This window comes from Peromyscus eremicus, chromosome 12 (genome assembly GCF_949786415.1).
Source record: "Peromyscus eremicus chromosome 12, PerEre_H2_v1, whole genome shotgun sequence".
Classification (NCBI taxonomy): Eukaryota; Metazoa; Chordata; class Mammalia; order Rodentia; family Cricetidae; genus Peromyscus; species Peromyscus eremicus.
In genome coordinates, this window is record NC_081428.1 from 21,620,675 (window position 1) to 21,629,826 (window position 9,152).

General features: G+C 37.4%; 1 long non-coding RNA gene across 1 annotated transcript; it reads left to right on the forward strand.

Annotated features, from left to right (window-relative positions):
• The first annotated feature begins 2,335 nt into the window (after nt 1-2,335).
• Nucleotides 2,336-8,125, forward strand: LOC131922514 (uncharacterized). The gene is made up of 2 exons (XR_009382299.1): nt 2,336-2,426; nt 7,897-8,125. It is a non-coding gene; the product is annotated as an uncharacterized LOC131922514 (long non-coding RNA).
• Nucleotides 8,126-9,152: the final 1,027 nt, after the last annotated feature.

Below are 9,152 nucleotides of genomic sequence, written 5' to 3' on the forward strand. Positions count from 1 at the left end.
GTGTATTCCATATGTTCGATATCAACCTGCCAAGGAATTGGGTTTTTTTGTTTCCTTTCGTTTTGTTTTTACAAAGAAAGAAAATGTACTTGCCTGAATCAATGATAGGATGTAATCTGTGAGTAATTGTCAAGATGGTACAGCAAAAAAAACAAAAAAAAAAACAAAAAAAAAAAAAAAACAACTATTTCCTGATTGTGTTCAGCACCAAGTTTTTATCTTAAAATCAGTGGAGGCTGTTGCTTCACCTAAAATGAGAACTTTGTTTTAAGAAGAAATCACAAACAAGATAGACCAGCTGCCGTTGTCCAACTCTGACCAAATTAAAAGTAAAATAATTCCAATGGTCATCTTTATAATAACCACTTCCAGTTCTAATTTCCAGATACTGTTACTCATTCTTAGGCCACATTTTTTTTCATTTATTCTCTTATTCAAAAGTGTTGGTTATGTCAGTTCTGAATATCAGATATTATCCAGGTTCTGGGGATGGAATGGTCAATAAAAGAGACAAAAACAAACAACAAACAAAAAATAGGCTGATGAAATGGGTCAGCCATTAAGATCACCCACTCAACTGCCAAAGGACCTGAATTCAATTGGACCTGGGTTAGACTGAACACCCACACAGTGAGTAGCTCACAACCATCTGTAACTCTGGTCCCAAGGGACCTGACACCCTCCAAGGGCACTGCACTGCATGGATGTGGTCTGCAGGCATGCATGCAAGAAAAAAAAAAAAACAAAAAACAAAAAACAAAAAACAAAACCCTCATACACTTAAAAATGAAAGGATAAAGAAATTAAACATGAAAATCTCTGTGCAAAGATAACACTCAAGGGGGAAAAAAAAAGAGGATGCAGCATATTAGGGAAAAAAATCATAATAAGTTCTACTGCATGCTTGGGCTGAAACGTGGCCCTTTCCATGACTTATATTTACATAGGCCTTGGCTTTTAGATGGTTTCCTTGGTTGAATAAGCTTTTCTTTTCAAGAGCTGGAAGCTTGGCTGTGTAGGATCTTGTTTGAAGGCGCCACTCCCTTTATTCCATTTAGCATCAGGCCTTTCTTTTAACTTCTGATTTCCTTGAGCACAGTACTTGGCTACAACACTACATTCACTGGTGCTCTTTGTCTCTTTAAACTAGTTTGTATTTCTCTTTGTCTAGCTTCTTCCTTTTCATTGTAGATCTGCATAGGAGTAATCACTAATGGCCAAATGGCACAATCAGTACTAGGCAGTATTGAAATCTCCTCTGCCAATGATTTTAATCCAAAAATTCAATTTAGCTTCTGGCAGTTTTCTTTTGGATAAGGGCAGAAAGCAGCCACATTCTTTGCTAAAATATCACAAGAATGATCACTAATATTATTCCCCTCAGACTACTTGAGCTTGTAGTCCCTAGTCTACATTGCTCTCAGCACTACTGTTCCAAGTTCATAATACTGAGGCCCATTAAGCCCCACTTCTGACATTCAACTGCTTCAAGAGATCCAAGTCTACAATTTTTTCAAAAGGCAGCATAGCAATATGCAACTCCCTGGAACCAATTTCTGTCTTCACGACTGTTCTAATGCTGTGAAGTGACAACATGACCAAGTCAGCTTATTTAACGAACAAAAAATCATTAATTAGGGCCTGCTTACAGTTTCAGAGATTTTGTCCATGATCATCTTGGTGGGAAGTGTGGTGGCAGGTAGGGCAGCATGGTGCTGAGAGTTTACATCTGATCCACAAGATGGACACAGAGAGCAAGTGCAACATGGGCCTGGCGTGTGCTCTTGAAACCACAAAGTCTGCTCCCAGGGACACACCTCCTTCAACAAGGTCACACCTCCTAATCCTTCCTAAATAGTTCCACCAACTTGGAAACAAGCATTCAAATACATGAGCCTATGGGGGCCATTCTTATTCAAACCACTGCACTAGGTAGTGCTTATAATGATTGTAGTTATTTAAAGTACTAGAGGTCATCATTCAAGAAAACAGATTGAAAAATCTTCCCCTTATACAATATGCATGCCAAGGGGGGAGAGATAGAATGAGACAGAAGCCATATAAGTAAATAGACAAAGTGTGTAGAGAGCCGTGCACAGCTGCACCTCAAAGATGGTGCCGGCGTCCGGCTTCCACCTTCCTGATGGCAGGTGTTCTCTAGGATAAACAACTCCTTATTTGGCTTGGACATGGAATCTGGCTTGCTTGCGTTATGTCTGACCCTATCGGCATTGTCCACGTGGCACTACGGGGTTGGTTGCCCAGTGGCTATAAAGGGCGTGGGCTGGCTTTCCCCGGAGTGAGAAGATGGCTTTCCCCGGGGTCAGAAGATTGTTCAAGGTTCCTGAATAAACTGCTTGGAGAAGAGCCTGGTGTTGAGTCTTCCTTGCTGGTCGAGGCGGACGCGACAAGAGTGTTCAGTAATGGTAAGCTTTGGAAGACCAGAAAGAGGAAAAGTTATTGAAAGGAGAGTTTTCTTTTCAGTAGGTTAGTTAGAAAAGTCTTGACATGGTAAAGGAGTCTGCATTGTAGATTTTAGTAAGTAAGCACTCTGTGAAAAGGGAACTAGCTACTTGTGCCAAGGACTCAAGACAGGAGCCTTCCTGGCAGACCTGCAGAATATCAGAAAGTGGAAGAACACATAAGAGAGCAAGGTGCCTGAGCAATGAGGCAAAGCATTTCGTGGAAGAGAGATTGCTAATGTCAAATGCCGAGTCTGGTAAAGTGAAGGTTGAATGGGGGCCATTTGTGAACTCCATAAGGCATGACCAGTAGAATGGCAACATCAAACGCCAGTTAGAGAGAGTCCAACAATGACAGAGTCCAAAAACTGCAAAAGGAAGTCATTGACAACAACCTTTTTTCAGAATCTTCTACAAAGTGAACGTGAAAAGGAGGCTCTACGGTTTCTGAATAAACTTGCCTCTTTCACATCAATAGTTTTAGCAGAATATATATTCCTTACTATGGAAAACAGTCCAATGAAAGCATACATACATTTTATAAACAAAAATCTCTCTGTATGTAACCTGATTTGAGTCTTGAAAAATACTACTGCCAAAGACCATATAGCCAATAGACTGGGTGAGCTGATTTTTGGACACTGCAGAATACAAAGATGATCTGATTGTTGTGAAATTCATACGTATAAGGAAAGGCAAGACCAGAGAGAATCTGCAGGGATATGTAAAACTTAAGTGAAAGGGAGACTATGTAGAGGATATTTCAGCATGTTACCATGCTGGGAGGAGCAAAGGGTGGGGATGCTTAAAGGTTAGAAATGAAACAGGTGGTTAACAGAGTAAGGTCCGAGAGAGACAGTGAGAGCTATGACCAAATAATAATACGGGAAGAATGAGGAGGTAGTAAGGGGATAGGCATGCAGGAGACATGGGGGCAAAAAGATAACAGTCCGACAGGAAAGAGAATAACACTCCCACCTTAGAAGGCGATCGCTTTCCCGCACGCCACATGGAATGGGCTTAGAAAACAAGGCCATCAATCACACAGGACCATCCGTCAAAATCAAGGCCCTTCTTTGGACAATAAGTTGTGGTTTTCTGACTGTTTGGGTTGAACAACACCATCTGTTTGGAGTATTTTCAGTCCAGGAGGAGAAAATGAAACGTGGGAAAAATGAAGGAAAAGGCTCTGGGGCCCCATAAAAAGGCCTGCTCAGAGACCACTAGGTGGTCCACAAGGCTCTGGAGAACCCACCCCTCCTAACTGGATGCTTTCTGCTCTTTGCTTTCTGCCTCAATAAACACCATTTTCTCCTTTTCTGTATCTTTACCAGTTTTTTCCCTGGGTGTCCAATTTTCTGTTTGAGAAGAACCAGACACCTTGGACTCTGGCCCACATGGCACCAACAATCCCTTTACAGAAGTATTAGATTGTTTAGTTGGCAGTAGCTCTCAATTCCTCAGACTACTGTGCAAAAGAGAAAAATAACTCAAGTGGTTTGAGGAAGATACAAAACCCTAACTAGCTTGTTTTCATCTGCCCTGTAGTTATTGGAAGTTGGAGACAGAATTGACCTATGAGCAAAAGATATAGATAAATTAAATATTAAATAGATAAATTAAATAAGAGTCTCTGTCAAGAGTCTCTTTGTTTTCCCTATTTGTGGTTAATTAAAATAATCAAAATACACTCATTTATATGTTAATGTTGTACACATAAAGCCAAATATATAAGCAATTGTGTAATTAAAATTGTACTGATTCTAATAATTATTAGATGACTATATTAATTTTTTGCAGTGTAACATCTGCACAAAGTTATAATATTGTGTTTTATGCAACATCAACAGGGTAGTAATAATTCATTGACATATAATTTAGTATGTGTCCTAATATAATAATTTTTCAGTAATATGTTTATTTTACAATTATTTTGGCTTTCATGACTGACATTGAAATACTGAATATTATGTCAGAAAATTAGGAATGTATGTTTTATTTAAAATATACTTTTAACCTGTCAATTCAAGGTGTGTGACAACACTTAAGTCCACTGTCATCTCTTGATTACTTAGGAATTCCTGGCTGTGCTAGCACACACTTTCATTCCTGTAATCCCACAGTTGGTTACAGATGCAGGAGGATCTGTGAATTTCAGGCCAATCTGGACTCTATAATGATACCACATTTTCAAAAAATGAATCAAACTACAGAAATACTTACTTCATCATCCATATTTTCAAATTCACATACTCTTTGAATGGAAATTGCATTTGTTTCAATTTCACATGCTTTCAGTTCCAAAAATTTACATATGCAAGCCTGTCTTTAAGAAAATTTGGTTTATTAATAAATGGTTATATACAAGCAAAAGTATATGGATAACTTACATATTATATGTTGTCAACATTCTAACTCTTGTCTTTTCTAATTGATAGTTAATTAAGATGAACAAAATAAGCTGATTTATTTTATGTGTCCTTCTCATTCCCAAATGTTGATGATGTATCTATGGAACTGTCAGTGTGGGCAACACCACATAAATTAACTTAAAAATTGTGAAGATTGAATAATTTTGACTAAATTAAGGCAATTTCCTCAATGTAAAACCCAAAGAAATTGTTATTGTGCATAGGATATTCTACCCTGAATTGGTAGAGGACAGATTTTATAGACTCCACCATTCCCTGCTCCCTCTCTGTACCATTTGACTTCTTCTGAGTGCTGAGGACCAAACTGAAGACCTGGCACATGCTTGTAAGTGCTCTACCAGCCTGGGTTTTTATTTGGTTGAATTTGAGACTATTCTATTTGATGGTTCATTTAACTTGAACAGTATGGATTTGAGGCTCTTTAAAGGTTTTATTTAACCCACCAAAGACAATTATTTTACTAGAAATATATTTTTTATCAGAAACATAGAAATGTTAATATTTGATTATGGGTATCTGCTACAGACCCTACATGTGCAGATGTACCATATTAATTTTCTAGACACCTAAATTCTTAGTTCTGAAACATGACTAGCCTCAAGGGTTTAGATGAATGGCTGGTGGAATTGAGCACTTTAAGGTATTTGGTTGTTTATAAAAGGGGCTCAGGAATATTCATCTCACTACTGCTTTTGAATTCACATAAGGTAGAACTTACTAGGAAAAATCTTTCCAAGCCAGAAGCCAGAGCAGATACTGTCCCTAGAGCTCAAGTTATCTCTTCAGGTGAGATGACATGAATGTGCCAGTCTTGGTGGAGAAAGGCCCAATCTTGAAACAGTCTATAAATCTATGTAGTTAAGGGAGCAGGGGAGTTGTTGGTAACTGTGCTGCAACAGGAGCATTCTGGCCCTTTAGGGCTGATCATGGGCATTAGCCTACTCTTTCTGTGAGCTGAAGTGCTGAGTCAGCTACTGGTATCCAGGAAGTAAAAGAAATGAGCCTCCAGGGAAATACAGCTTTATCTCTCATTATTTGGTTAATGCAATCTATATTTCAGACAAGCAATGGAGATGAGTGTCTAATTAATTGGGTTATACACATACCATGTACCACAAAATCATTATTACTTACATTTGGGGTATGGGACATAGATAAAGCAACTATTGCTGAGTCCAAGGAACTGCAAGCCAGCCCAGCCCCAGTGCAGCAAAGAAGGCCAGTAGGCTGCCAAGGAATTCAAGCCCAAAAGACAGCCACCTGCAATCAACGGGATGAGTGCCTGACTTGCAGAGATGCCTAATTTTGGGTACACTTAGTCCAAACTCTTCTCTAAGAAATTGAAAAATAAACACCAAGAACTGCCTTCTGCTTCTTTCCCAGTTATTTAGGACTCAATCAGCTAGAGCATTGTCACAATGATGACAGCTTAAAGAATTCTTCTGCATAAAAAAAAATGCACTTTACTTTGCAGAATTTGGCTTTAAAAGGCAATCAGAATTAAAAAGTAAAAGGAAAGAACACTTGCTAAAATGATAGATGACACTGGAGAGGAAAAAAAAACTACTGCGAAAATCAATCACTGTTCCAATTATACTTACTACAGAATTAGATGCATTACATATTCATAATAAAATTATTCTCTGTAAACTAAAATGTGCCCAGCTACTATATATATATATATATATATATATATATATATATATATATATATATATATATATAATTTTACACTCTCCTTTTACATGAGATTATAAATTTAAGTGAAAAGTGTTATGGCACTCCTAATAAACATTCAATAATAGTTTATTTATTCTTTCAAAATTTGTTTCCATACAAAGTAATGTGCACTTTTGCATGAATTTAAGTCAATATAATTTCATATATACTAAAATATTTAGGACTTAAATGTATATTTTAAGTTAATAAACTACCCAGACTCTCCTTGACTTAAAAAAAAATCAGTGACCGTATCTAAGAGACTCATCTTGAGTTTTATGTATTAATGTGGCTTATCTGTTCAAAATTACAGACCATGTTCTCATTCACTATCTCTTTGTTTTGAGGGATTAAGTTCTGATGTCAATATGCTCTAATAATAGATATTCTCCATAAGTTCTCAGTAAAGTGGGAAATGATAGGAGAAAGGATTGCTCCCCACAACAGCAGGACTGGTGGAGAGCTTGCAGCACAGAATATCTAGTCAGAAGACAGGAAGAGGCAATTAGATAGATTAGCCAGAATTTGCTTTGCTGATTAAAAAAAAACAAACAAAAAACCTGGATCACCCTTGTGTAGTTAGCTAAAGAGTAAGACCCTTAAAAAGTCTAGCATGTTCTAATGCTTTTTATGATGAATGGGACTTTATTTGGAAATAATTGGATTTTTGCAGGCATAAGAAAGGTTCTCAGGATGAGTTCATTACAGATTTAGATTGATCCCTAATACTAAGTATCAATGAACAGAAAAAAAAAAAAAAAAAGACTGACACACAGGGAGAAGGCCATGGGAACACAATGACAGGGATTAAAGAGATTTATCCCCATGTCAAGAAGATGCCTGAGATTGACAACAGCCCAGCAAAAGCTGAGCGACTAGACAAAGCAGATTCTCCCTCAGTGCCTCCAGAACCTGCTCACCTCTTGATTTTGGACTTCTCTTCTCCAGAATTGTGAGAGTCTGATTTCTGTGGTACTTAGTGGATGAGAGGCTTGTTAAGTAAATCCTCCATTAGAACAATAAGAACAACCAGAACATAATTCAGCAAACTTTCACTTTGATAGTTCTCTCAGATGAAATTATTGAGTACCTCCTATGGAAATAATTCTGTGGCACCTGTTGAAAACATGATCATGAAGTCTATACATCAAATGAGGGACAGGACCAAGAGTACATACAATATTTTCACTTATACACAATTATGCAAATATTCATTTTCCTTCACTAAAGTACACATGTCCAACTATGACTACAATTATGCTACTCTCCTTTTTTTTTTTCAGGCTGGGGACAACTGGGTCTACTTAGGACTGTGGAGAGCTGGAAGGAAGTACCTCTAGTTAATGGAATCTTTATTCATTAACTCCAGACAACTGAGACCAACTAGAATTGAAAAGCAGGGGTTATCAAATTTTGCCACATTTTTAAAGAAAATCTCCAGACCTGGAAATCTATGTAAAGTTTAAAAGGCTCTTTGGTAAGACAAACTTACAGAATAATTTAAACAAGCTACACACAGACTACTATTTTGTGGTTCCCAGGTTTTTCTTGGTGCTAAGGGCCCTGGAGAACATAAAGGGCTTTCAAAATGAAAGTATCCCTAATAGGTTGTGTAATTTGGAAATGATTTGGGGGATGCATATCGTTAGGGTAGCTAATTCAAGGGAAGGCAGTTTTCTAAAGATAAGTAGTACACATGTGTATAGGGTTCATGAAATTTAAATGAACTGTGGAAGCTATGGGGTACTTCCACACGTACTCGAGGGAATCTAGTTCGAGAATCTTTAGCATAGCTCAACATTTCTCATACTTTCAGATGAGTCACACAGAAGCCTTGTGAAAATGCCAACTCCTGGCTCCCACACTGCCACTTTGATTCTGTAGGCAGAGGGATGGCTGGAAACACATTGAACAGCATGTATCTAAACCAAGTCTTTTTTTTCTGCTGAGGAGACAAATGAAACCCAGAAAGGAACACGAAATGGCCAACACAGGGATCAGGAAGGTGACTAGAACTCGGGGTTCCTGAACAGACATTTAGGGCTTCTTTGGCTCATTGTTGCCAATGAGGTTTGATCATTAAACTTCTTTCCACTGCTGGTGGAAAAACATCACCATGACATTACCAAATAAATTGTACTTGCAACCTATTTTAAATCATAAAATATTAATACTTATTATCATTCTTTTATATCTACATCTATTTTAAAAATATGAGACATGATCTCTATATCAAGAAAATGCACAGATTCGATAAAGATGGTTTTTGTTTTTCTAAAATATTGTTTACTAGCAATGCAATAGGCCTATAATAGATCAAGTAAGGAGTCAGATCTTTTAGCACTGTTTTGAAGAATAAATTACATAAAAATGGAGTATTACCAAGTGTATGAAGAGTTAAGTAAGATTTAGAGAGAAAATACATTATGTTGGAGGAATAATAATAGCATTGTCACAGAAGGTGATGATTACCAGTAATTCTGTCTTGAGCAGACTAAATTGCAATATAAATTTAAAGAATTAAAATGTTTGGAAAGAA